The sequence below is a fragment of the Urocitellus parryii genome, chromosome 11, assembly GCF_045843805.1.
Source record: "Urocitellus parryii isolate mUroPar1 chromosome 11, mUroPar1.hap1, whole genome shotgun sequence".
Taxonomy (NCBI): domain Eukaryota; kingdom Metazoa; phylum Chordata; class Mammalia; order Rodentia; family Sciuridae; genus Urocitellus; species Urocitellus parryii.
In genome coordinates, this window is record NC_135541.1 from 104,584,882 (window position 1) to 104,610,644 (window position 25,763).

The 25,763-nt window shown below is 47.2% G+C and overlaps 1 protein-coding gene and 1 pseudogene across 2 annotated transcripts in view; both read right to left on the reverse strand.

The window, feature by feature from the left end:
* Positions 1-25,763, reverse strand: part of Kcnd3 (potassium voltage-gated channel subfamily D member 3) — a 205,407-nt gene that overhangs the window by 110,461 nt on the left and 69,183 nt on the right. The gene's annotated exons all lie outside the window — the stretch shown is intronic.
* Positions 7,607-8,495, reverse strand: LOC113186631 (ribonuclease P protein subunit p30 pseudogene; annotated as a pseudogene).

A 25,763-nucleotide genomic window follows, 5' to 3' on the forward strand; every position in this document is an offset into this window, starting at 1 on the left:
ACCTCTGAATCCATGAGCCCCCAACTTTTCCTCCTCTGAGTTGCTCTGACTGGGAATTTTGCTCACAGAGATGAACAGCTGACTAAAACAAGGACCCAAGACTTCTGCGATCAGCCCTCTCGCTGGGCTCTCAGAAGCCCCCTCACTCCCCACCACCCCTCCTTCACACACCAGCCCAGAGTATTTCAAACACGAACCAGATCATACGACCTCAGGGCTGCCAACCCTCCCGCGGCTGTCCATCACATCTCACAGAGGCTCCACATCTTCCTATGGATGGCGAGGGGCCCTGTGGTCTCCCCCTCGGCTCTGCTCAACTTGGGATGCCTCCTCTCCACCAGACTTGCTCACTCTCCCTCCTTCCTCAGGCCAGGACAGGGGGTGGCAGGACCTCGGGCCTGGAATGCCCTTTCCCTGGGTCTCTGCGGAGCCACCTCCTCCACTTGAGCTCCTCTGCCCCTTCCTCAGAGAAGCTTTGAACTCGGCTGAAGCTGGGTTGCTTTCCTACCCGACCTGTCCACGGCATTTTGCTTGAAGTCATCTTAGATGTCGCATGTGTATTTTTTACAGCTTGTTTATCCCCCTGTGCTCTCCCCCTGCAGAACATAAGAGCAGGAACTCTGGCCCGAGATTCTAGAACAGGACCTTGGCACCTAGTAAACACTGATTAATGCTCTTTGCAGGAGTTGAAGACGGCAGGAAGGACGGTTGGTTTCTGCACTGCCTGCATGGGCGGCGATGTGGGCAGCTCCTGGTTGGGTTGGAGAGGGGCTGGTCCAGGGTCACCAGGTGAGGAATCAGTGGGCCCCAGCTGGAAGGAGGGAGAGCCTCGCTGGCCGTGAGACTGTTGGTGTAGCCTGCGTCTGCCTGACCTTTCTGAGGATTTCTTTCTCTTAAACAAATATCCAGAGACTCCTCCTTACCTGGGAGAGGGGGAAGAGGAGAGGGAAGTAGAAGAGGGAGGAGGGAAGAAAGGGGAGGGGCAAGATGAAGGAGGAGGAAGAAGGAAATCAGGAGGGAGGAAGGGAGAACAGGGGAAAGGGGGAAGAGAAGGAGGGAGTAGGAAGAAGAAAGGGAAGATGGAGAGAGGAGAAAGAGGGAAGAGGCAGGGGAGGGAGGAGGAGCAGGAGGGAGGACTCTGGCTCTGTGGGATCAGGCTGGGCCAGACTGCCAGGGGGATTCTCTGCCGGAACCCTGAAGATCAGGGGAAGCCCTGGGGCAACAGAAGGCTTGCTTCAGAGCCCCGAGGCCTCCTAGAGCCAAGCGCACCCAACGGGGAGGTGGAGGAAGGGGGTAATAAAAATTAAATTAAAAAAAAATTTTTAAAGTTGGAAGAACAAATTATTTGGAGACGAAGCAAAAATATCTGTGACACACCGAGCACTGTTTTAATGACAGCCCGTGTGGGAGGACAGTTTAGTCATATTTTTCATTTTCTCTTCCCCGGGGAGCTGCGTTCCAGTGATCAGGCCCTGATATCAAATTGGCATGTTCCCTGAATCAGTCACCTCCTCGGTGTATCCAGTGCGTGGTGAGTCAGGGGGCCGGGAGGAACCCTGGCCTTCTGTTCAGGATGCCTCGGTTTGCCCTCCACCCTCCGTGGGGGGAGCAGGGGGCCTGGGGGGGGGCCTAGTGCAGAAGAGCAGGTGGGCAGGGGCCAGCAGGTGGGCAGGGAGCTGCGGAGGAACAGCTGTCAGCTCCCCCGCAGGGCAGGGCTGAGTGTCTGAATCTCCCGCCAGCTCCTGGGCTGAGGATGGGACTCCTCCCGGATCTGGGGCCACCTCCAGTGTGGAAAAGCATTTCTTCGAAGAAAGCTTGGTGAAATGCCAGGAGGAAGAAGAGCGGGAAGCGGTTCTGCCATCCCCTCCCTCAGGCGAAGTGCTTCCAGAACTAAAGACCAAAATAATGAGGATGATTTCAATCGACTGCCAGAAGGCGAGGGCTCACTGGGCCTCCTGGTTCTCCTCCCCAAGGCCCTGGGAGGCGGTGCGGACAGTCCCTTGGCAGCGACAGAAACAGAAGCTTAGAAATAAAGGGAGTCTCCACATCAGAGTGGAGAGTGGAACCCAGACCTGCAGGATCCCAGAGTCTGAAGTCCTCCTGCCCAGAATGGTAGGGGACGGCAGGTGAAAAATGACACAGAAACTGGAGGGGGCCTTCCTCTACCGCTACCTCTTCACCCAAAAGTTATTTATTTATTTATTTATTTATTTATTTATACACAGGGTCTCACTCCACTGCCCACACTGGCCTTGAACTCCTGACTCAAGGGATCCTCCTGCCTCAGCCTCCCAAGTAGCTGTGAATGCCTTCACCCAGATCTCAACTCATCCTAGTTACTGTTTTATTTTTAATATGGTTCACTTAGTCCCTAGAATTGCATTTCCCCCAAAGTTAACAGGGATCAGGAATGGCTCTTCTTGTTTGATAGGTGGGGAAACAGAGGCCCAGAAAGAGGTAAGGGGCATTGAAGGACAGTGCCATTCAGGCCCTACAGAACTCCAAGTCTTACCTCCGTTACCTACTGGCTGTCTAGAAGACAGCACCCTACTTCAATTTTCCCTCTTCGTTTTTCCCATCTGTAAAATCAGAATAACGAGCTCCATCTCAGAGAACTGCTGATAGGTTCAAATGAGCTCAAGAAAGAATGTTGAAAGTACTGGGTAAACTCTAAAGTATCGTGCCAAAACAGGAGGTGTTATCCTTCTTCAAAAAACACCATCATCAAATATTGGTTAACAGTATGCATTGCCTGGGTTCAAATACTGGCTCCTTCCCTGATGAGCTGTGAAGCCTTTGACAAGTTAATTAACCTCTCTGCTTGTTTCACCCTCTGTAGAGTGGGAACATTGTTAGTACGTTCCTCATGAACTGTTATAAGATCTAAACCCATGAACACACCGGTAAGGGGTAAGAGAGTTCCAGTGCATGCAAGAGCTTGGTAAGTGCCATTACTGCCATCAACACCACACTGTCCTGCTGACCAGATGCAAACTCCTTGAGGCTGCTGGATCTGTCTTTTCCCTTCTTCTGCATGCTTAGCACACAGGCTGGCAGAGTAGGTGCTTGGTATGCACTGGTGAACCAAGAGCTGCACACCAGCAGACCCCTTCCTATGAGTGCATGCCCTGCCCAGTAAATGCCAGGGGACTTTCTGAAGTCCTCAGCAGTGTTTGGTGCGCATGAGGTTTTTCAGGGTTGCCATGACAATCCCATAGCTCCACTGCACTGAAGCTCCTGACCCCAGGCTCCAGCTCCTGCCTGTCCCCCGGGGATGCTCACGGCCTAGAGAAGTGAGGGGGTCTTCCCAGCCCTTCTAGTCCTATCTCCTTACCCCAGAAAACTGCTGACTCTGAGCCCTTGGCAGGGCTCCTGGGCCTCAGTCCAGATTGCCTCCCTGGACTTTGGCTCTGGTTTGGGGGCCGCCCTGCAGGGGTGAGACTCAGGTGCTTGTTCCTCTGGTGCCTCTGCACCTGTGGCGTGGCATAGCACTGAGCATGCAGGCCTGGGAGGGGCAGACCAAGGGGAGTTGAGGGCAGAGGATGCACATGCAGCACCTGTGGGGGTGGGGGAGGCTGGGTGCAGGAACAGGTGCCTGCTTGTAGGTCTGTGTGTGTCACCTGGGGGAAGGGGCAAGAGCAGGTCCCCAGACCCACCTCTCAAGATGCGACATGGACTCAGCATTTAATTTCCATGAGGAATCTGAAGGATGGATAAATACAGATCAGCCATAATGGAGAAAAAACTTTTTATTTCCTGTTCAGCTATGTTTTGGTCCACCAGATACTTTGGGACATCAGAAGTCGCTCATCTCCCAATACAACCCTCCTTCCATAGAACACAATCTGGCCTCATCAGCCCTTGGGCATCCTCAGAACAGCAGCCGCTGAACCTGGACTTCCAGGGTTGGTGTCCCAGCCTCACTTCCTGCCTACGACCCTCAGCATGTTACTCAATCTCTCAGGTTCAGTTTCCTCTTGCAGCAAATAGCACCACTATAGTGACCACTCCTGGGGATGGGGAGGAGGAATCCATTAATCCAGGGGAGTGCTTAGAGAGGGAGGGGCTCCTGCAGTTCCTGTCACTCAGCCTCTTTCCTAGCCTTGATCACACCCATGGGTGGGCAATAAAAATGAATTCATAAAAGCCCACCACCCCTGCTCCGGGGAGCCCTCCTGAATCTCCCTGCAGGGTTTACTGCCCTTCATTGCTCTCCACAGTTCAAACCTGCACCTCTCCGGGCCTGGCCGTGGATGTTCTGGTCACTGTTTGACAGTGACTACACAAGGTCACCATTGGAGGCACGTGGCCATCAACCCTGGGAGCTTCCTAAGGGCCCAGGACGTTTGACTCTGGGTCTCTGGGGCTGGCACAATGAGACTTTCAGTAAGTGTGTGGTGAATGAAAACCCAAGTAAAGTGGCACTGCAGAGAGTAAATATATGTGTTTTACTGATGTTTACCGAGTGTGGCGCTTTAACTAAAGATAAAGGAGTGACCTCATCTTCTAGAAGCTCAGAACCCCAGAGGAGGTGCACATAAGGAAACAGCAGCGAATCAAACTATGAGGTCCAGATGGCTGTCCAAAGGAAACTGAGGCCACTTCTGGCAGAGGGCAGGGAGCAAAGGCAAGGGTAGAGGGCACTCCTGGAGCAGAGGTGCCTCCCTCTGCCCTCAGCTGCAGGACCCCAGACCAGACTAGTATGGCAATTGCTTTACACCCTAGTTAGGGACGGAGCTTTTCCAGAGCTCAGCACCATCTCATTTGTTCTCTTCCCTGTCACTGGTGTTACTTGCTGGCACACTAGACCCAGGGACAGGGTGGTAGATCCAGTTCCAGCCTCCTCAAAGTAGTGGCAGGAGCTCTCTCTAACCACCCTGTGCCATCCAAGCCTCCCAGCACTAGGGACCAGGCTCTGTTCTTACCCCAAAGGCCACAGCCAATGTCTGCCCTTGGTGCCGTCAAACAGTGGCTGCGGGAGTCACTTTATAGCTCGGTTCCAGTCTCTTCCCTGCTGTTTTGCCCAATCTCTAGTCTATCACTGTTGACTGGTGACTCCACTGAGCCCTGAGTGTCTCAGCTGTAGAACAAGGTTGAAAGTCGACCCTTCCTCCCATGGATCTGGAGAGGCTTAAATACAGGGAATGTAAAGCGCTTAAGGTTTTGTCCATAAGAGTCCCCTGCAAACGCCAGCCCCCTCTCCAGACTCTGCTTTTCTTCCTTTTGCACAAAGAGCATCAATCTGTAAAGGTCTTTATGTTCTGCCTGAGGTTGGAGCTGGGCTGGGGAGGCTGGGATGGCCTTGGCATCCTGCCTCTTGCTCTGGGTGACAGAAGGGATGTGTCTGCAGAAAGGCCTACCGAGAGCCACGCTGACCACACATCCAGACACAATTTCTGTGGCTTCACGCTCGTCTGGTCAACTATATTGGGTCTAGCAAAGCGAGGAGACTGAGTTCCATCTGCTGCCCACTAGAACTCCTACCCTCGGGAGTCAGACCTGGGAAGTTGTTTTTCATCCCTCCTTTGATGTCTGTGAGCACACAGGTACACCTGTGGGTGGGAGGAGGCAAGGGATGCAGGTGGTGGCAAAGGAGGGCAGAATTGAGCGCTCCCAGGAGAGCTACCTGGCACTTGAATATGGAGCACCCTGTGGCTGGGAAAGGGTGGGTCTGATGCTACAAGGGTGCAGTCTGAGGTTCCTTGCCACACTCCATGTGAGTCACTAGGGGACCAAGGCATCCATGTAATGCTTCCCAGGGACTCTATGCAACATGGCCTGGAGCGGGGGACAATCAGGGACACTTTCCCCTAACTCCTCCATGTCCCTCTCCCTCTCAGCTCTGGCAGGGAAGAGCCTCTTTCTTCACCTCGGAAGCTCTCATCATGCATTATCTGAGACGAGGGTGCAGTAGAACCCCCACTCAGCCTTCCAACCCCCAGAGAGGGCACTTCAAGGCCTGGCGCCCAGCGTGTTCCCTGCCAGACCACCATTCACGTTAGATTCTCGAGGAACTGCACCCTAGTCACAAACTTGACACAGCGAGGAGAAAAAGATGATGTAGACACAGACCCGCCTCCCCCCACAGGGTCTCGCCGTTGCCCAGGCTGGCCTTGGGCTCCAGGGCTCAAACCAACCTCCTGCCTCAGCTTCCTGAGTAGCGGAGGCTGCAGGCACGTGCACCTGACCATAGAGGCAGACTGGTCACTTGCGAGCTTTGTGATTGCAGAGAGATTCCTAAGGTTCCTGAGTCTACTTCCTTGTCTGTAAAATGAGGCGAACAAAATTGTGTTTGTCTTGCCCAGGCAAACAATGGAATCTGAAAGGCTGGATGAATGAACGTGTATGGAATGATGGTTACAGGGATTAAATGAGATGGGAGAAGCGAGGCACTCACCAGTGCTGTCACATATTAAGCATTCAGTAAAAGGTGGTTATTATTGTTAGCTATTATCCAGGAACAAAGTCTTATCATTCAGTCAGATCAGTTCCCAGAGCTAATATAAAATCAGGTAATTAAGGTTAAATAGTGACATGCCCCAAAGAATCCACGCAGTGGCTCCTGGAGTCCAGAGGTGATTTGTTGTATTCCATCCCATTTATTTTAACAAGTTTCTATTGAGCACATCTTAGGTACCCAGGATTGGTGAGATCTGAGCAAGGTACAGAAGATAAAGCCAAACCATCCTCCTAAAGAGTCACTTTTTAGTTGGAGAGGCAAGATCAACTCTTATTAGCCTAAGCACCTTCTGGCTGGGCTAATAAAGATGTGGATACATGCTAAAGCCAGGGTGAAACTTTCATTTCTTTTTTTTTTTCCAACAAATATTCCTACTGCACTAGCTGTGCATAGCAGGCCCCTAGCGAGGCACTGGAGACCCTGAGATAAACTGATGAGCTGCTTCCAGATTACAGACTGAGATCTCATGAAAATGGGTCAGGACAGTAAACACTAAAGCAGAACACTGAGCTCAGAGCACTATCTCTGCATGGAAGGTGGAGACCTGTTCCCAGTACTTCAGAGGAAAGAATTGAGGAAAAATGCTCTCTTTTCTGGGGGACATAGAGCCCAAATCCTCAACCTTCCCTCACCTCCCTGGAGGCTGGAGGGAACCAAGGTATCGACCTGGCACCCCATGTTGACCACTGTAGACAGTCCCTGAAAGCAGCATCTCCCACCACGATTCCCAGGCATCCCAAGCTTTGCAAGAATCCTGGAGCATCAGCACTGATTAGAAGGGAACTTCAAGATTGTTCAAATGAGATGGAGCCTTGTTTTGCAGCAGAGACTGAGGCCCAGAAAAGTTAAAAAATCCCAAACTACTCCATCAGGCAGCAAGAAATTGAGGAAGATCCCTGGGCCCCCAATCTGGACAGTGCTCTACTTATTAAAGCATGAAAGAGCCGGAGGATTCAGAAACTCCCAGAGCCCCCCAGCCTCAACAGATGGATCAGGTGAATGGAGAGAGGTGGGTCCCTGCTCCCAGCACCTGGCCAGTGGACCCAGGAGACATGGGGCTCAAATTAATAGAGTGAGGGAGGCCAGTTTTATTTTTATTTTATTATTTTTTTTTTTTTAGCTTCAAATCAAAACAGCAAATCATGCAAAAGTTTTATTTTTATTGTGGATGATAATCTACAAAATGGAAAAAAGTAGTGCTGTCAGAGACTGGTCCATTCTTTTCAGCTTTCACACTTAGCTTTTTTGCAAGCTGGAAGAGAATCATCACCCTCTTCTGATGGCCGAGGTTTCTTCACTGTAGAAATAATTCCAAAAGCAGTTTTTCTAGTTTCTCCATGGAGAAGTGCTGCTCGGCAATTGGTGGACACTGCAGCCTTAGCATCACTTTCAGATAGCCCAAACAGCAACCCTAAGTTTGCCACATCATATGGCCCTCTTATTTCCAAAGGCCTTTCTGCAGCACTGGATATAATTATATTCTTTCCTTTGCAGATCTGCATCAAATTGAGGGCATTGGAAATTGTGTACCTTCTCATTGTGGAGTCTTTGATGGCAGGACTATAGACAAGTTCAAAGCCCAGGCCTCGGTCAATTGCCACATTAATAGGAGGTCTTTTGAAGTAAAATGGTAGTTTCTCTGTTACAGTTATGCAGACTAAATCCACATCTAAATGCGTGCAAGCAACATGAAATAATTTTTCTGTCTTTGGAAAAACTGCAACAATATCATACAGCCGGACTCTTGAAGAAGTAGCCCTCAAAACATTGCAGTGAGAAGGATCAGTAACTATAATTGTCAATCTCGTTAAAATTTTAATTGGTCTTGATTTTCCCTGTACAATTGGGAAAGTTGGGAAGAGGTCAGAAATAGCTATGGGTTTCTCAATTTCCTGTTTTTTTTCCTTAAAGTCAACAATATGATTGATGGCAACAACTGAATATCCAAGATGAGCGGCAGTCTCCACGAGTCCGCGCAGAGCCTTCAGGTCGGAACCCGCTCTTATATCCAAATCTGCAAACACCGCCATGCTGAAGTTCCCGGGAGGCCAGTTTTAAAGTGGGCCCAGGACTCTAGGGAGCTAATATGTGGGACACTTTGTACTGTGAGTCAGAAAAATCTAGTGTTCAAGGGTTAGAAGGGTGGAGGAAGGAGCAGGTGAATGGCAAGTGACTTAGTAAAACATCTGTACCCATTGGATACAACTGACAGGGCCCTGGAGCAACAGGCATCAATTTAGTGGAAGAAAAGCCCCTCACGTCCCCCGGAAAAAGGGGAGTGTGGATGAGACACAGGAAGTATGTGGCTAAGATAGGTCCCCAAATCTCGCACAAGCTCCTGGGCAGAATGCTGTCTCTAACACTGGGTAGACAAATGAATCCTGCTCCCATCCTGCCTCCTCATTGCTTGGTCATGACAGTAGTGTGTGAAGGTGCCTGACTTGTGTCCTTACTACCATGAGAGCTGTTGGTTCAGAACTCCGGGACCAGGACAACATTTGCATTCAAATCTGAGCTTTGCCAGTTATTCTCCAGGGCAATACCCTAGGGCAAGTTCAACCTCTCTGATCCTTAGTTTTTCCTTTGTCCAAATGAAGTTAACTATGTATTTTGAGGTTGTGAGGCATCTATGACATGCACTGGGTGTCAAACATCTAATACGGTGTCTGGAATATAGTAAGTGTTCGGTAAATGATATGATTATTATTTTTTCATATAGTCCCCTGCTCATTCTCAACACCCTTTGGGAAAGTAATAGTGCTTTGCCCATAGTAGGTGCTCAATAAATATTATTAACAGTACATATTTGCATATATTCAGGCATATGGATACACAGTTAACATACATACATAAATGCGGAACTGCTTACAATCCGAGTTCAAAAACAGACTCTGAAAGTCAGAAGGATTCCTTCCTCCCATATACTTTGGGGTAGGACTGGGCTGCCCAGAGAAAGAAGTGGGACTTTTTTTCTCTCTGACTGCAGACATGGACTACTATGGCTGAGAGGCTGGTGACCACCTGTCCAGGAGGGGCAGAAGGAAGTGCTAGTTACAGCATCGGGATCTTTGCTGTGGCTTTCCTTAGTGCCCACTTATTACCACCAGCTGAGTTAGTGCAGGAACGGTCAGGTCAGTGGGAGGTTGGAGACATTCGACATGGAGGTGATACAGAGGGAAACTTCCAAACGTCTTTGCTGAGCAGTCTGGAGAGGTACCCAGACACCCACTTGAATGTTCCTGGCCAACTCTGGTTCAGGCCTCTGAAGATTGCTTCTCTCCTCAGACTCAGAGATGCCAGAGTGGAGGTTCCAAGGGAGAAGCCATTGATTTCTGATCTTTTAACTTGCTTGCTAAGCAACAGGGTCATCTGCATCTACTGCCATATTTGGGCAAAATTTGAACAATGAGAATTATCCTGATGGAATACTTCACCTAACACTGCCGACATCCCTGCAGAATGTCAGGTCTGCTGGGCATGTCCCACACAGACTGGCAGGGAGAGGCATGTGGACCCAGACCCATCGGTGGTCCTCCTGCAGCCCCCGCCCCACCATTTCACACTGTGCTGGGCTGCATGAGCCTTGGGCCCTATCCTTTGGCTTCTTTTTAGTGCCATGCTCCTGGGAGCTTAAGGAGCCTCAGGAGGCCAGAACCTCAAATTCTCCTTTCCTTGTACAGTGCCCCAGGCTGAGGGAGCTCAGTCCAGGACACAGCTTGGGCCGCCAAAGCAAGCAGAGGGACAAATAATTACCTGGTGAATTCAGGCAAATAAACAACTTATTGGTTCTGGTGTGCTGAGCTCCTTTCTTGTGTCTTTGGAGGGCATGGAGGGGGGCACTTGGAGCAAATCCTCAGGCTGCCTGGCCATTAACTTCCATTTCCAGCCACCAAGTCCTGCTGTGCCCTCCCGACTGTGGAGTCCCTCCAGAGATCCATTACTCCAGGACCCTGGGACAAATGCTCAATTGCCCTGGAGTGCCCTTCCCTGGGTCCCCCTTGTAGATGCTCCTGTGCCCTTTCCAATGCCTGCCTGGCTGTCTGCTTCTGCTCTCCAGGAGCTTTGGATTTGGGAACGGGGTGGGTGGGTGGAGGGGCTGTTCAAGGGCAGTTTCTCCATTGCTATGGCCATCCGTTTTGCTGTCCCTTTCCCTCTTGCTTTCCTCTTTTAATCTATTTTTCTTTTAAGGCTCTCAAGGAGCAAAACACAGCCCCGTGGAGGGTGTGCCTAATTGAGGGATGTTAAACCTTCCCATGCTGGGCTGGAAGTCAGCCTCTCACGAAGCCGGTCCACCAGGGACGCACCCGGTGCAGGCGCTAAATATAGAAAGGGCTCGCTCCTCCCCCAGCCTCCGAGCGCTCCCGGGGCCCCGCACCGGCCAGGATCGACCCGCGCTCGGCGACGGCGGCGGCGGGCTGCGTGACAGCCGCCCCTGCTCGGAGACCCTTATCTGCACCTGCCGCCGATTGGCTCAGAGAGAGCCCTGACACTGCGAGAGGACAGGAAGTCACCATGGCGACCTCGCACGGCGGAGCGAGCGGGAGGGGACCGGCGGGGAGAGGCCGGCTGGGGACACGCCCTCACCGGCTACCAGCGGGCCAAGCAGGGGTCCTGCCCCTCGGCCTGGGCCTCTCCAGGCGGCCGGCCCAGGGCAGCCCCGTCGGCGGTGGCGGGGAGGCGGGCGACATTATTCACGCCGGAAGTCCGTGCGCGCTCAGGAGCTCTGGTGTGCCTCCCCAGAACACCAAGAATGGATGAATCAGTCCCGGCTCATCAGAGCCTTTCATGCTAAACCAGCCCAAACGACTGATTTAGAAACTGCGTGGTCCTGTTCTTTGAGTGGATTTCTGAGGCGCACTCCAGAGCAGGCCCAGGTCTTCATTATCTCCATGCACACCCTTTGATTAAGCATCTGTGACCCAACAGTGCTGTGTGCTGGGTACTGTACCCCAGAGAGGCACAGAGCAGGATGCACTGATGGGAGACTCAGTGTAGTAGGCAAAGAATAGAAATGATACCATTTATAACAACACCTCGGTGGAGCATCGCCCAACTGCAAAGAGTTGCTGTGATTCTAATTGAAATAGAGCAGAGGGGTACGGTGCCTTTGGGGCGGACCCCTAGTGACAGAAGAGACAGACTCCAGTTTTCTAGCTCCGATTCTTTGTAAGAACTTCTGGTATTTCCCAAACAGCTGACCGTGTACCTGCGGCATCAGAACCACCTGGGGACCTTCTTGGAGGCAGATGGTTGAGCCCTGCTCCAACCTGGCTATCTGCTTCAGGATGTGGAGGTAGAGGTTGAATCAGTCCGTGGGTGTGCGGCCCTTCTGGAGGTTGCACATGAAGCTGTGGTTCCAGCAACCAGTGGTTCGCAGCCTCAGAATCACCTGGTCAGTTAGAGGGTGCAGTAATGTTCAGGTGGCATGCCAGGCCCTTTAAGATAGATTTCTTTCTGCTTGCTGACCTTAGAAAGTTCCTTGGGTGAGTCTAGTAATGTGCAGCTGTCATGGGAACCCATCTTTTAGGCCCCTTTGTCTTACAGACGAGGACCCCACCAGCTCCCACAGCTGCAGTGAGTTGTCAGGAGTCCCTTCACTCCCTGGGGGAGAAGCTGGAGAAGAATCCATTGCTTTGCCTTCTATTTCAAAGCTCTCTCTACTCCTAAGCTTCATGTTCTTGAGATTGTGAGTCCAAAAGCAGCCATAGGAATTACTTACCTGTACAGAGCGGTTTGGAGGGAAGTGCTAAATTTTTTCCTAGTCTCCTAAGTTTAAAGAGTGTCAGGCTATGAAAGGGACATGGAAATCCTCCCCCCCCCACCCCCATCTAAAGTGCTTGAGGAGGGAACTGGGACTCCCCCTACTAGTCGCTCTGATTCCTGGCTTCTGAGTTCAGGATCTGTGACTGTGAACAAAACTGAACATTTGTGCCTCTCTGCAGGGAAACAGTGCCTCTTGCCAGGTCGCACTGGCCCATGATGTGAGCCCCATTAAATGTGAGGCACACTGTCCAGACCACACCAGGAGGATGAGCTCTCATCCTCTCAGGTCAGTGTCAGCATCAATTTTTTGGCACGTGGACATTTACTTGTGGCATATGACACCTAGCATATCACAGTAATTTAACAAACAACCAACCAGAATTCCAGTCTTATCAAACCAAACCAGTGAGGGTTTGTTTGTTTTTGTTTTTCCTTCAGTGCTCAGATCAAATTCAGGGCCTTGCACAGGTGAGGCAAGTGAGCCCATCAGTTGGATTTTAAATAAGCCTTGACCTGCTTTCCTCTCGGGACACTGCATTTCTTTTCTCTTTCTTTCGTTCTTTTGGACACTGCTTCTTGCACCTTGCTTCTCCTTTCTATCTTGAGCTCAGAGACGGTCCCTCAAACCCAGCGTTTGAGGCTAGGGGATCCACCTTCTGAATCCAGGGTGACCAAGGCCATCTAGATGGATGCAAAGAGAGCTAGAGAATCAGCTGTCCCGTTCCTTGCCTCTCCCCTATTGCACCAGCTTGGAAGCCTTGGTTGTCCCCCAAACATGACGCCTTTCTTCCCTCCCCACTCCTGCTTTCACTGTCCCCACTGACTGATACGGACATCTTGCTGTCCTTCAGTTCAGAGTTTGCCGATGGAAACATCTCTGACCTCCTTCCCCCTCTGCTCTCCTTCCCTGCTCCCTTGGCTGTGGCTATCTATTGTGGCACCTGCATAAGTACTCAATAAATATCGATGACCTGATCTCCATGAGAGAGCAGACTGGCTACTGGGTTGTGCTCAGGGAACCCCCCGTCAATGTTGTCTTCTTTGGAGGACCTAGGAGACAATGTTTTCTCTGTGCTTGTGTGAAACAGCAAAGGAATGCTGTGGCCTCCTGGTACTGATGTCTCTTGCATTGCTCCTGTGTGGGGGCTGCACTTGTTGACCGTTGACTTGCTGCTAACTAGCAGAATATGGCAGAAGTGCTGGGATCTCACTTCTGAGATGATAAAATGACTGGAGCATCCATCTTGGGGCACAGGGGGCTTTCTCTCGTCCTGGATCAACTGCCCTGGCATCACCTGCCAACTGCCATGTAGGCAGAAGCCACACGGTGAGGGGCTGAGGCCAGCCAACAGCCACGAGTCAAGCCTTTACATGGCTGACATTTTAACTGCAGCCACATGAGAGTTCTTGAGCCAGAGGCCCTCAAATAAACCCTAGCTGCATTCTTACCCTCAGCATCTGTGGGATAATAAATATTTATTGTGTTAAGTAGCTCAGTTTTGGAGGTACCTTGTTATGCAGCGATAGATGACTAAATAATATACATCCTTTGTGTTCCTCCTGGGGTGCCCATAAGCTGTGGGCATGGAAAGAGCAAGTGGCACCTAAGAGGGCCTAGGGCAGGCCGGTGGGGTGGGAGGGAGAGCTGTGGGTCCCAGTGAAGACAAGCAGCTTGCAGGGTTCTCTCTACCCTGCTCAAATCCCAACTCCCCTACCCGCCCTTTTAACCATACTCATGCACACTGGATGCTCAGCCCCTCTGTTTTGTCTCAGGAACACATTGCTTCTCTTCCTATTTTATTATCTTGAAATTCTTTATCCTTTTGTTCTCCTGATGTGTGTAGAGTGGCTCCGAGGGACCCAGGGCTGTTCACCTCACAATGCAGACAGAATGTCTTCTGTGCTTTGTTGTGCTTCCTTCGGCCATCCCGAGGCAACTTGCAGTAGGACACCCTTTTCTCAGAGTGGGACTTCCCATAAACAGGCCCGTTCAGCAGGTTGCAGGTACTTGTTAATCCAGGACTGGATAATGATGAATTGCCTATCAGCAGCATTTTAAAGGTATATGTTTGTGTGGGAGGAAATAGCTGAATAGGTGACTGAGAACTTTTTGATTGACATTTAGTTAAGACTTATTTTATGTCTGGTGAGCAGCTAGGCACATTTCCACATATTAGCTAATTTAATCTGCACAAGTATTTCTTTTGTGAGGCAAATATACTTCCCATTTTACTAGTGAGTAAATTAAGGCTCAGAGAGCTAAAAGAATTTGCTCCACTGCACAGTAAAAATAACAGCCAACACTGGAGGATGTTCCAAATTAGCCCACCAAATCCTCTAGTATAAGCTAAGGCAAATAAATATCAGTGAATCTGCTCAAGTTTACATTTGTAAGCTAGCAAGTGGGCAGTGCCAGGAATAAAGTGCCAGGGGTCTGACTCTGGACTTTTTCTTCTTCTTTTTTTTGAATCCAGGGGAACTTAACCACTTAGTCATATCCCCAGACCTTTTAATATTTTATTTAGAGACAAGGTCTTGCTGAGCTGCGTAAGGCCTCGCTAAGTTGCTGAGGCTGGCTTTGAACTTAACAATCCTCCTGCCTCAGCCTCCTGAGCCACTGGGGTTACAGGCATGCACCACCATGCCCGGCTTGGAGTTATTATTCTTAACGCTGCTAATGGTGGTAGCGGAACCAAAATTCCAAGTGAGGCCTCTCGGTCACCCCTGCTTGGTGCTGCTCTTTCCTGCCTCCTGCCCACGATCCCCCTCATCCACCTGACTTAGTTCTCCCCCACAAACCAGTGACCTTCCACTTTGACCATGAATTCACTTCTCTTGCATCTTCCCTTGTCAACCCCTTTATTCTGCTCAGAAGTGAAGAAATCAGAGCTCTTCTAGAAAGAACCTATTGCCTTCCTCAACTTTTTGAAGGTCCTGCTGCTGGGTGAGATTTTTGTTGGTGGGGAAAAAGGAGCAGAAGGAAGAAAGATGGAAGGAAGGAAGGAAGGAAGGAAGGAAGGAAGGAAGGAAGGAAGGAAGGAAGGAAGGAAGGAACTAGAGCAACATGAGTTTCTCATCTCTGAGGCTAAGTTTTGGGTTAAAATGAGTCTAAACCCTTGGTCTGGTGCTTTTTTTTTTTGACAGTAGGAGAATAATGGAAGCTGAAAAGGAATCAGATTTCTTCAGGCACCAGGTGGGAGTTGACAACTCGGAAGGCGCAAGCTCCTCCATTCTGAACTGACTCCCTTTCTCCCTGGACACTAGAAGGTCTGGGTTGCCCTCATCTTCTCCACAGCCCGCCCCCCCACGCTCTTCATGCCAGTCAACATTCCTGCCCTGCAAGAGGTGTGATTGCTTCCCATTTTGTTGTCATGGCAACACCCCTTGTCATCTGGGGGTGGGGTGGGGTGGGGAGGTGACCACGGAAACAAATGAGTGGCCAATCAGGCTTTCCAGGAAAGTCTCCTTGTGACATCCTGCTCACTGCCAACTGCCAGAGCCCTGTGGAATGAAGCTGGCCTAGGAAGACCCTGTTCATGGGGTACAGTGACCGCTCCCTCCCAATATGACCAGGGGACAGAGACAGAGGGTCACGGTTATTCGGTGTTAATGACTATTTACTGATCGATAGATTATTGATCAACATGAGATGGGAGATATACATAGCAAAAGGCCCTTTAAGGTTGTGTCTGTCGCCTGATTCCTATGAAAGGTTCACAGGGGACTAATTCTTTTCTGGGCCGAGATAAGCCAGGGATTAGAGAACCTAGAGTCACCATGGTCATCCCCTTCTCCTTCCCCCACTGTCAAGACCTCCAAGGACAGTGAGCCCTGAGTTTCAGATACACGATGCTTTGAAGGCTGTGCCAGGGAGCAGCTGTGTGGCCTCCCTCCTGCTAACATCTGTCGGCCTGTTTTGTCCTCTAGGACACTAGGGATCATATAACAGCACATCCCTTGTAGGGTTGTTGGAATGACTGAATGGGATCACCCACGTGCCTGCTTAAGGTAAGTACTCAGTAGGTGCTGGCCATTCTGTAACAACTGCTCACATAGGCTCTGCCGTCGAGGATGGTGCATCCCAGTGGCTCCCCATCTCCCTACCTTAAGTTCTGTGTTCTGGGGAACAAACATTGCAGGAAGAATCTTCAGAGGCACACAAAGAATTCTGCTGTAAGAAACTCCCAAACTCTTAAAAGAGCATACTATAGGGATACTGCCACATCAATGATCATAGCGGCACAATTCACAATAGCTAGACTGTGGAACCAACCTAGATGCCCTTCAATAGATGAATGGATAAAAAAAATGTGGCATCTATACACAATGGAGTACTACGCAGCAATAAAAAATGATAAAATCATAGAATTTGCAGGGAAATGGATGGCATTAGAGCAGATTATGCTAAGTGAAGCTAGCCAATCCTTAAAAAACAAATGCCAAATGTCTTCTTTGATATAAAGAGAGCAACTAAGAACAGAACAGGGAGGAAGAGCATGAGGAAAAGATTAACATTAAACAAAGATGAGTGGGGGGAGAGAAAGGGAGAGAGAAGGGAAAGTATCTGGAAATGGTAGGAGACCCTCAATGTTACACAAAATTACATAGAAGAGGATGTGAGGGGAAGGGGGGGGAAACAAGGGAGAGAATTGAACAACAGCAGATGAGGTAGACAGGGATGATGGGAGGGGAGGGGAGGGGGGATAGTAGGGGATAGGAAAGGTAGCAGAATACAACAGTCACTAATATGCCATTATGTAAAAATGTGAGTGTGTAACCGATGTGATTCTGCAACTTGTATTTGGGGTAAAAATGGGAGTTCATAACCCACTTGAGTCAAATGTATGAAAGATGATATGTCATGAGCTTGGTAATGTTTTGAACAACCAATAAAATATATATATATATATAAAGAAGATCATGTAGGAAAACCTACTGGTATGACAATGTATTTTAGATACATTTAAAAAGGCATGACTTATTCTTAATAAAAGGAGAAAACAAAACAAAAAAACAAACAAACAAACAAAAAAGAAACTCCCAAACTCTGTTTACATCCCTAGGTGGGGAAGAGCCACTGCCATGCTCTGAGCGCTTGGGGGGTGGGAGGTTACAGCTTGGCGTTCCTCTTTAGAATGGCCATTGACTTCACAGGGCCCTCCCTTTAGCTCCACCCAGTCAAGGTCTACATCATGAAATGGGCCTTGAAGATGAGGCACAGCCTCACCCTCAGGTGCCTCCCAATACATGGGCAGTTTCTCAAAGCTCAGATCCAGAAGTTTCTACCTCACTTGTGTCCCAATACCCAGTGTCCGATACTGAGCCCCTGGGGCTTTCTGATCCAGAGCAGGGAAGACAGCCAGCCAGAGCAGGAGACTGAGGTCGACTGGAGTAATTAATCCTAAAGGTTACCGGTGCCTGTCCTGCTGGGGAGCAGGAATCCAATTACCCACAGTGACAGCAGCTTATTCCCCTGGGACTCACTCAAACGCAGGGCAGGGCGGCCGACAACCTGTCTGCTTGAAATCTCGTGACAAGCACCCTCCATTTACCCCCTCCACTTCCTCCAGTCCTAGCCCGGCACAGGCCCCAGCTGCCCAGGACCTTGCTCAGGCCATGGGCTGTGGAGCAAGGGAGTGAATGTGGAAGGCTGGACCAGGATAGTTTTGGAGGCCTCCTGGGACATCCCAACTCCCCTGCAGAACCAGAGACCAGAAGAACTGGTCATTATACCAGGCTGAGCCAGACCTAAATGATAGGTCAAAAGCAGGAGGGAAAGAGAAGCAACGAGAGACTCCAAATGAGTTTATCTGACCATTAAATAAATATGCAAAATTATGCAGATGTGGAAATGGGCATATAATTCTCAATTGCTGTGGCATCATCTGAAACAGACCTGTGGTTCTGGATAAGGGGCCACTGGGAAAGAATTCCGGCTCTTTCCTCCCCAAAGAATGTAGGGCAGGTAGCAGGGCTGCTGGAGGGGGGTGCTATGCCAGATGACCCCTTTTCCACGTAGCCCTGACCCCGACAGAGATAGGCTCCTCCTTGTCCAAAACCTCCACCTGGACAAAAGTGAAAAGGAAGCCAAGCCTTCTGCATGGCTGTCACCAGGGAAAGGAATTCGACTTTTGTAATGCAAATTGGTTTCCTGGCTTGAAAGTACATGATTAAAATGATATGTTTCGATGTGGGAGCCAGACAGCAGATTTGGTATTAGAAAGCACCAGCTGCTGCTGACACAGAGGGGTGTCACAAGGTGCGTGGAAGACTAGGTAAAGAAGTACTTTCTGAGGTCTGGAGACCCCGGGACTTGCTAATCAGCATGGACTGGAGGTGAGAATCTATAAACCTGAACACAACCTGGATGTAGGATAAAAAGACTGAGTACCCCTGTCTCCTTCCTGGGAAGAACTCAGTCCCAGATTGGTCATTCATTCAACATTGACTGAGTACCAACTCCAAGTACCAGGTGCTATGCTAGGTGCTTAGAAAATCGCAGTGAACCAGACAGGCAAGGTCTGTGACCTCAAGGAGTTGATAGTTTGGTGAGGGCGGCTGACCAAGGTTCAAATGGGGACTCTGCCATTTAAGAATAACATTATAGTTGGGAAATTGTTTAATCATTCTCTTCATCTTTAAGGATTAAAATAAGTAATGAAAGTACCTACTGCCACGATAGGTTGGCAGAGATTGGACTTACCTTTCTGTCTTCAAACAACTAAAAATAATCATATAAAGTATATTCAATATTTTCAAATATTGGACCAGAAACAGTATGGGACTGTGATTTCTGAGAGGCGAATCAAACAACTTCCCCCTCCTATTGTCTCAATCCAATTTCCAGGCTCAGCACAGGGAAGGGGAACCCGAAGAGACCCTAGAATTATTAGGGTCTCAGTCAAGGAGACTGAGGCAACTAGAATGTTCAGGGAAGAATCCCAGGAAGAGCTCTTGAGATCCGGAAGCCATCTCCTTACATCTTTGGCTGATTCACACACACAAGAAATGAAATTCCACGAAGTCAGAGGAAAAACCATTGAAAACAACAGGCCACACAATTTCCAGAGCTCAAACAGGGCTGAGAAGTTCAAGTTCCCATGAGCCAGAGCGGACAAAACTCATAATAAGTTTTCAAAGCATCAGGTAGAGCTCAGAAAGCTGTCACCTGAGTCATAGGGCTAGATTGGCCCTAAACGAAAAGTGGCTCCAGACTCTCAAGACTTTGAAAGGATCAAACTGATCCCAATGAACTGTGTGCCAGGCCAAAAGTCTAACATTCTTTAAAAGAATAAAAAGAGAAAGAAAGTTCGGCATCCAACAAAGTAAAATTTCACTAACAGTTAATGAAAAAAAAAAGTGTATAAAAAAAGAAGCGTCACCAATAACCAAGGGAAAAATCAGTCCAGAGAAAATGATTCAGGAATGACAGAGATGATAGAATTAGCAAACAAGAATGTTAAAACTGGCCGGGCATGGTGGTGCACGCCTGTGATCCCAGAGCTCAGAGGCTGAGACGGGAGGATCGCAAGTTCAAAGCCAGCCTCAGCAAACAGCAAGGCCTTAAGCAGCTCAGTGAGACCCTGTCTCTAAATAAAATACAAAATAGGGCTGGGGATGTGGCTCAGTGGTCAAGTGCCCCTGAGTTCAATCCCCAGTACCCCCTGCCAAAAAGTTAAAACTACCGTAGCAAACATATCTGTATGCTCAAGACCTCAGAGGAAAACATGAACACGATGAGAATAGAAATGGAAGAGAGAAAAATGACCCAAATGAAACTTCCAGAAATGAAAAAAAAAATATATAGTTAACTGAAATGAAAAATGGAACAAACAAGATTAATGGCAGATTCGACGCATCAGAATAAAAGGTCAGTGAATTTGAAGAAACGTAGATAGAAAATATCCCAAATAAAGAAGCAAAAAGAGAAGAAAGATTGAAAATGAAAACAAAACAAAACAAACATGAGGCAAACCATGCCAAGACACATTGTAACCAAATTGCTGAAAACCAGTGATAAAGCAGTCAGTGGGAAAATGGCATTATAAATAAAGGAACAAAGGCAGGGTGGCAGACTTCTAGTCATAAATTATGCAAACCAGAGACGATAACAGCTTTAAAAGGAAAAGCGCTCAACCTAGAGTTCTATATCCAGCAAAAATAGCCTTCACAAATGAAAACAGAAGAAAGGCTTTTTCAGATTAAAGTTGAGATAATTTGTCACCAGACCTGCCAATAAGAAATGTAAAAGGAAATTCTCCATAAAAATAAAAATTATGTTAGATAGAAATTTGGATCTGTACAAAGAAATGAACAATATGGAGAATAGTAAATGAAAGACATTTTTACTCATTTTTGAAATCTTTTAAAAGTGTTGACTATTTTTATAGCCACAAAATTTTACCATATCGTGGATTTCACAAAATGTATTAATAAAGTAAAATGTACAACAACTATATTGCAAAGGGCAGGAGGAAGAAGGTAAGATATACAGTTATAAGTTTTTTACATTATATACAAAGTTGTGTATTATTATTTGAAGGTAGATTTTGAGGTTATTATGTGTATTGTAAATGTGCAGAACAACCACTAAAAATAAAACAGAGATACAGCTAATAAGTCAGCAATGGAGATAAAAAAGAATCATAAAAATAACATAAAATAATGCAGAGAGGAAAACAGAAACAAAGCACCTATGAGACAGAAAGTAAATAGCAAGATGGTAGATCTGTTAGGTGCAGAACAGGCTGAACTATGTTATCTGCAGAGCAGGGTGAACAAATGTTAGCTGCAGGATGGCCCACGCACTCAAACCTCCTTCTGTCTGGTCCTTTATCACCTGTTTGCGTCAAAGCTGAACATTCAACCCCCACTCAAGGCTGAACACTCAACCCCCCTTTGTGCCAACAAGGCAGCTTGCAGACCAGAGGCCCCGTTAGATTTGGGCTATAAAAACTCCCTCCTGCTGGGCCCCTCTCTCTCTTGCTCTCTTGCTCTCTTGCTCTCTCTCTCTCCTCTCTCTCTCTCTCTCTCTCTCTCTCTCTCTCTCTCTCTCTCTCTCTCTTTTCTCCTCTGTTGCACTGCTGCAAAAAGATCTCTTTGGTCGCTCTGAGTGTTGTGGTCACTTTCCTTTCAAGATCTAAACGCAACCATATCAAAACTGCATTAAGTGTAAATGATCTAAAAGCTTTAATTAAAAAGCAGAGATTGTCATATTGGATTTTTAAAAACCAAGATCTAACTACACGTTGCCTATATGAAATACCCTTTAAAAATGAAGACACAGGTCCTTATAAATAAGTAAAAAGACGGTAAAAGATATATTTAACAAAACACTGATCAAAACAAAACAAGAGTGACTACATCAGACAGAGTAGACTTTGGAACCAGGAATATTACCAGGGATATTTTATAATGATAAAGGGTTGACTTATTTAAGAGATGTAACAGCCCTAAATATATATGCACCTATTATTATTTTAAAAAATATTTTTATTAGTTTTTGATGGACCTTTATTTATTTATGTTTATATGTTGTGTTGAGAATCAAACCCAGGGCCTCACACATGCTAGGCAAGTGCTCTACCACTGAGCCACAACCCCAGCCCATTTTTTTAAAAAATATTTATTTTTTAGTTGTAAATAGACACGATATCTTTATTTTATTTATTTATTTTTATGTGGTGCTGAGAATCCAACCCAGGGCCTTGCACATGCCAGGAGAGCGCTCTACCACTGAGCCATAAACCGAGCCCCACCTATTATTTATAGAGCTTCAAAATACATGAAGCATAAACTAATAGGAATGAAAGAAGAAATACACAAAACCCAAACTATCATTGGAAACAAGCATTCTTCTCTCAGTAACTATAGAAAAAGTAGGCTGAAAATCAACAGAAGAGTAGTAAAAGACCTGAATGATCCCAACAACTGCCCTCACTTGACTGACATAATCATGACATTCTACTCAACAATCGAACAATCCACATAAATCTTCAGGTGCACATAAATCACAGACCAAGATAGACCATGTTCTAGGCTAGAAAACCAGTAATTTAATAGAATAAAATCATATAAAGCCTTTTTTCTTTTTTTAACCATGATGGAATTAACTAGAAATAAAAGGCAAAATGATATTTGGAAAGTCCTCAATTATTAGGAGTTTAAGTAATGCATTTCTAAGTAACTCACGAATTAAAGAAAGCATGAAGGAAATTTGAAAAAATATTTTAAACTGAAAAAATGAACACAACATACACAACTCAGTTGTATGTCGTAACAGACACAGCATTAAATATTTATAGTAGGCTCAAAGAAGGAAAGGTTCAAATCAATGGTCTAAACTTCTGCCTTAAGAAACTAAGAAAGGGGAATTAAAACCAAAGTAAGCAGAATGGAAGAAATACTAAAGATAAATGACATAGAAAACAGAAAATGAAACGGAAATTCAATAAAACCAAAACCTCTTAGAAAGGTGAATAAAATTGAAAATTTGATCAACTGAAGACTTATCAAGAATATAAGGAGCCCCAGGCATGGTGGCACACATCTGTCTGTAATCCCAGCAACTCAAAGGTTGAGGAATGAGGACCGCAGGTTTGAATCCAGCCTAAAACTTAGCAAGGCTCTAAGCAACCTAGAAAGACCCTGTCTCCAATATATATATATATATATATATATATATATATATATATATATATATATATATATGGGCTGGGGATATAGCTCAGTGGTTAAGCACCCTCAGGTTCAATCCCTGGTACCAAAAAAAAAAGTCAAACTCACAAATATGAGACATGAAAGACTGAACTTCACTATAGCTTCTATACACTTCTAAAATCAAAGAGAATATTAAAAACAACTCCATGCCAATAAATTTAAAAAATTAGATGAAATGGAGAAATTCCTTGAAAGACATTACATACCAAACCATCGAAACTCACTCAAGAAGAAACAGATAACTGAAATAGCCTTATATCTATGAAATAAATTGCATTGCTTCTTGAAAACCTTCCTATGAGTAAAACTGAAGTTACAGATGGTTTCACTAATATATTCTACCAAACATTTAGGGAAGAAATAACACCAAGTCTATACAAATTCTTCAATGTAATCCACTATATCAACAGACTAAAAATGGAAGTTCATATGATGATCTCAAGAGATGTATAAACAGCTTTTAATGAAATAGGATGCCTACTTGACTAAAAAAAAACAACCACCACCTAACAAGAACCAAAGGACTATAGGCAAACTTTCTCAATGAGAAAAAAGCATCTATTAAAAACATACCACTGACATTATACATAATGGAAAAAACCATTTCATTCGACATTGTATTGAACATCCAGTTAGTGCAATAAGACAAGAAAAAGAAATAAAAAGCATATGGATCGGAAATGTAGGAGGAACACTGCCTTTATTTGCAGACTCCCTGCTCCATCTTCCAACTCCAAAGGAAGTAGCAATGATTACCTTACAAAGATAGAACTCCAAGTGTGTAGAATGCTTAGCACAGTTCAAGTGCTCAGCATAGTTCAAATGTTCATTCACTACTGTTATTGATTCAAATGATGACAAGAGAACTGAGGCCACGTAATGGGGGTCTAGCTTGGTGGGAGAAAAGGGTTGTGAGAAACATGTCTGTTTGCCTCTGAGGCAACTGGTGCTTACCGAGGTGTGGGAATGGAGCAGGGCCACTGTAGGACGGGAAAAAAATGAGTTTCACATTTGTATTTCCCCTTATGAAGGTCTTTAGGTCTTTGGGAAAGGACAGGGCAGGTAGAAGTATCTTTATCCTGGTAGGTGACAATACAGGGTGCTTCCTGCTTTGGTAGGAGCATTTGACTTTTGGCAAATCTCAATAGGCATATGAGGAGTCCTGTCCAGAACATGAATGGGCCTTGAATTCAGGATGGCCGTCTGGGACACTGGGAATAGGGCCCTTGGGATTTGCCTTCTTGCTTTTATACCAATGTCCTAGAACCTTCATATTTGGCAGAGTATGCACAAATGAGGCTTCTAGAAAACGACCACATAAAATACTCAGATCCATCACAGTACCCAGCAAGTGCCCAAGAATATGTTCACTTAGAAACTCAAGCCTGACCGGAGGCCAGAGGAGACACTAAGTGGCTTAGATGTAGCGAAACGATCCTGCAAAAGAGAATCATTCTGTACAGTGTCAAGTGTAATGCTGGGACTGACCCTGGCCAATCATCCGAGAGGACAACGAGGCCTAAAAAAAAAGGGAGACCTGAGAAAACTGTCATTTGGGTGGAGTGGAGGGGACATTTGGGAAGGGACTTGGAAACTTTTAGGAAAAGAGTTTGAAAAGCGTGTCAAAAGCTGAATGTCAGGAGTGGGGCTTCAGAGAGAAGACCGTGTCTCCAGCACCTCTCGAGGACTCACAGGCACTGCGCTAAGTGCTGGAGAGACAGAGAGAAAAGGTAGGTCTCCACCGCCAACCAGCTCACAGCCCTGTGGGCAGCGCCAGGCAGACAGACGGGCTGATGTTTTTGATGCACGGTGGTGAACGCTGGGTGATGGTCAGCCCACAGTGCTTGGGGGGGGGGGCACAGGGGAATTTGGGGAAGGGCAGAGGGAAGCTAAGATCGGCAGAGAGTGGTGGTTAAAGGTTTTCATATGAAGCTGAGGGTCTGGAAGAAACCCAGACAAAAACCCATCGAAAACAATGTAATTTCCTTTTGTTGCTCCAAGGAACTAACAGGAAGTAGTTCCCAAGGCTGGAGGCGAGGAATGATGAACTGGGAAGTGGAGCTAGAGACCACGGAGCAGGTTGCTCCGAGCCATAGCGTTTTCCTGTGTGTGGGTGATCCCCTTAAGATTTTGCTGCTTAAATGCTTTTTTGCACTTTAAATGACTGTGTGGTGGGGGAGAGGCAACTGAGGAAGAGGGCAGGGGGCAGATGTCCAGGGGACGGCAGAAGAGCTATGATAAAATCACACAAATTGTTCATTTGCTGAGCTGCATTAGCCTCAGCATCGGAGCCCAGGGGATCATCTGACCACAAGGCCTCCTTCGTTCATGGATTCTTTAGAATAATTTCTTGAGCACCTGCTATGTGCCAGGCACTAGAGTATGTTAGGAAACCGATAGGCGAGGTCGTTGGTTCTCACGCGGCTTATATTCTCATCCGTGGGCCAAAGAAAACTTTATTGCTAGGCACTATTCTAGATGCAGGGAAATGTAGCAGTAAACATCTGCAATCTCAATGTTTCTTTCAGTATCTCTGGGAAATAATCATATTCCCAGCACCGGGAGACAGACAGCCAACAAGAATACAAAATAAATGAATAAGATAAGTATAGATAATGATGGGTGCTGGGCTCACAGTAAATGAGAGTAATGGAACAAAACAGGTTGATGGTGGGCAACGGCAACTTGATATGATGCTCAGGGGAAAGCATCTCCAGGGATGTGACATTCACCTGACACCTGGATGATGAAAAGAGGAAGCCTGAGAAGTCAGGGCCAGCAAAGCCACCGCTGGTGCCAAGGTCCTGAGGCAGGAATGAGA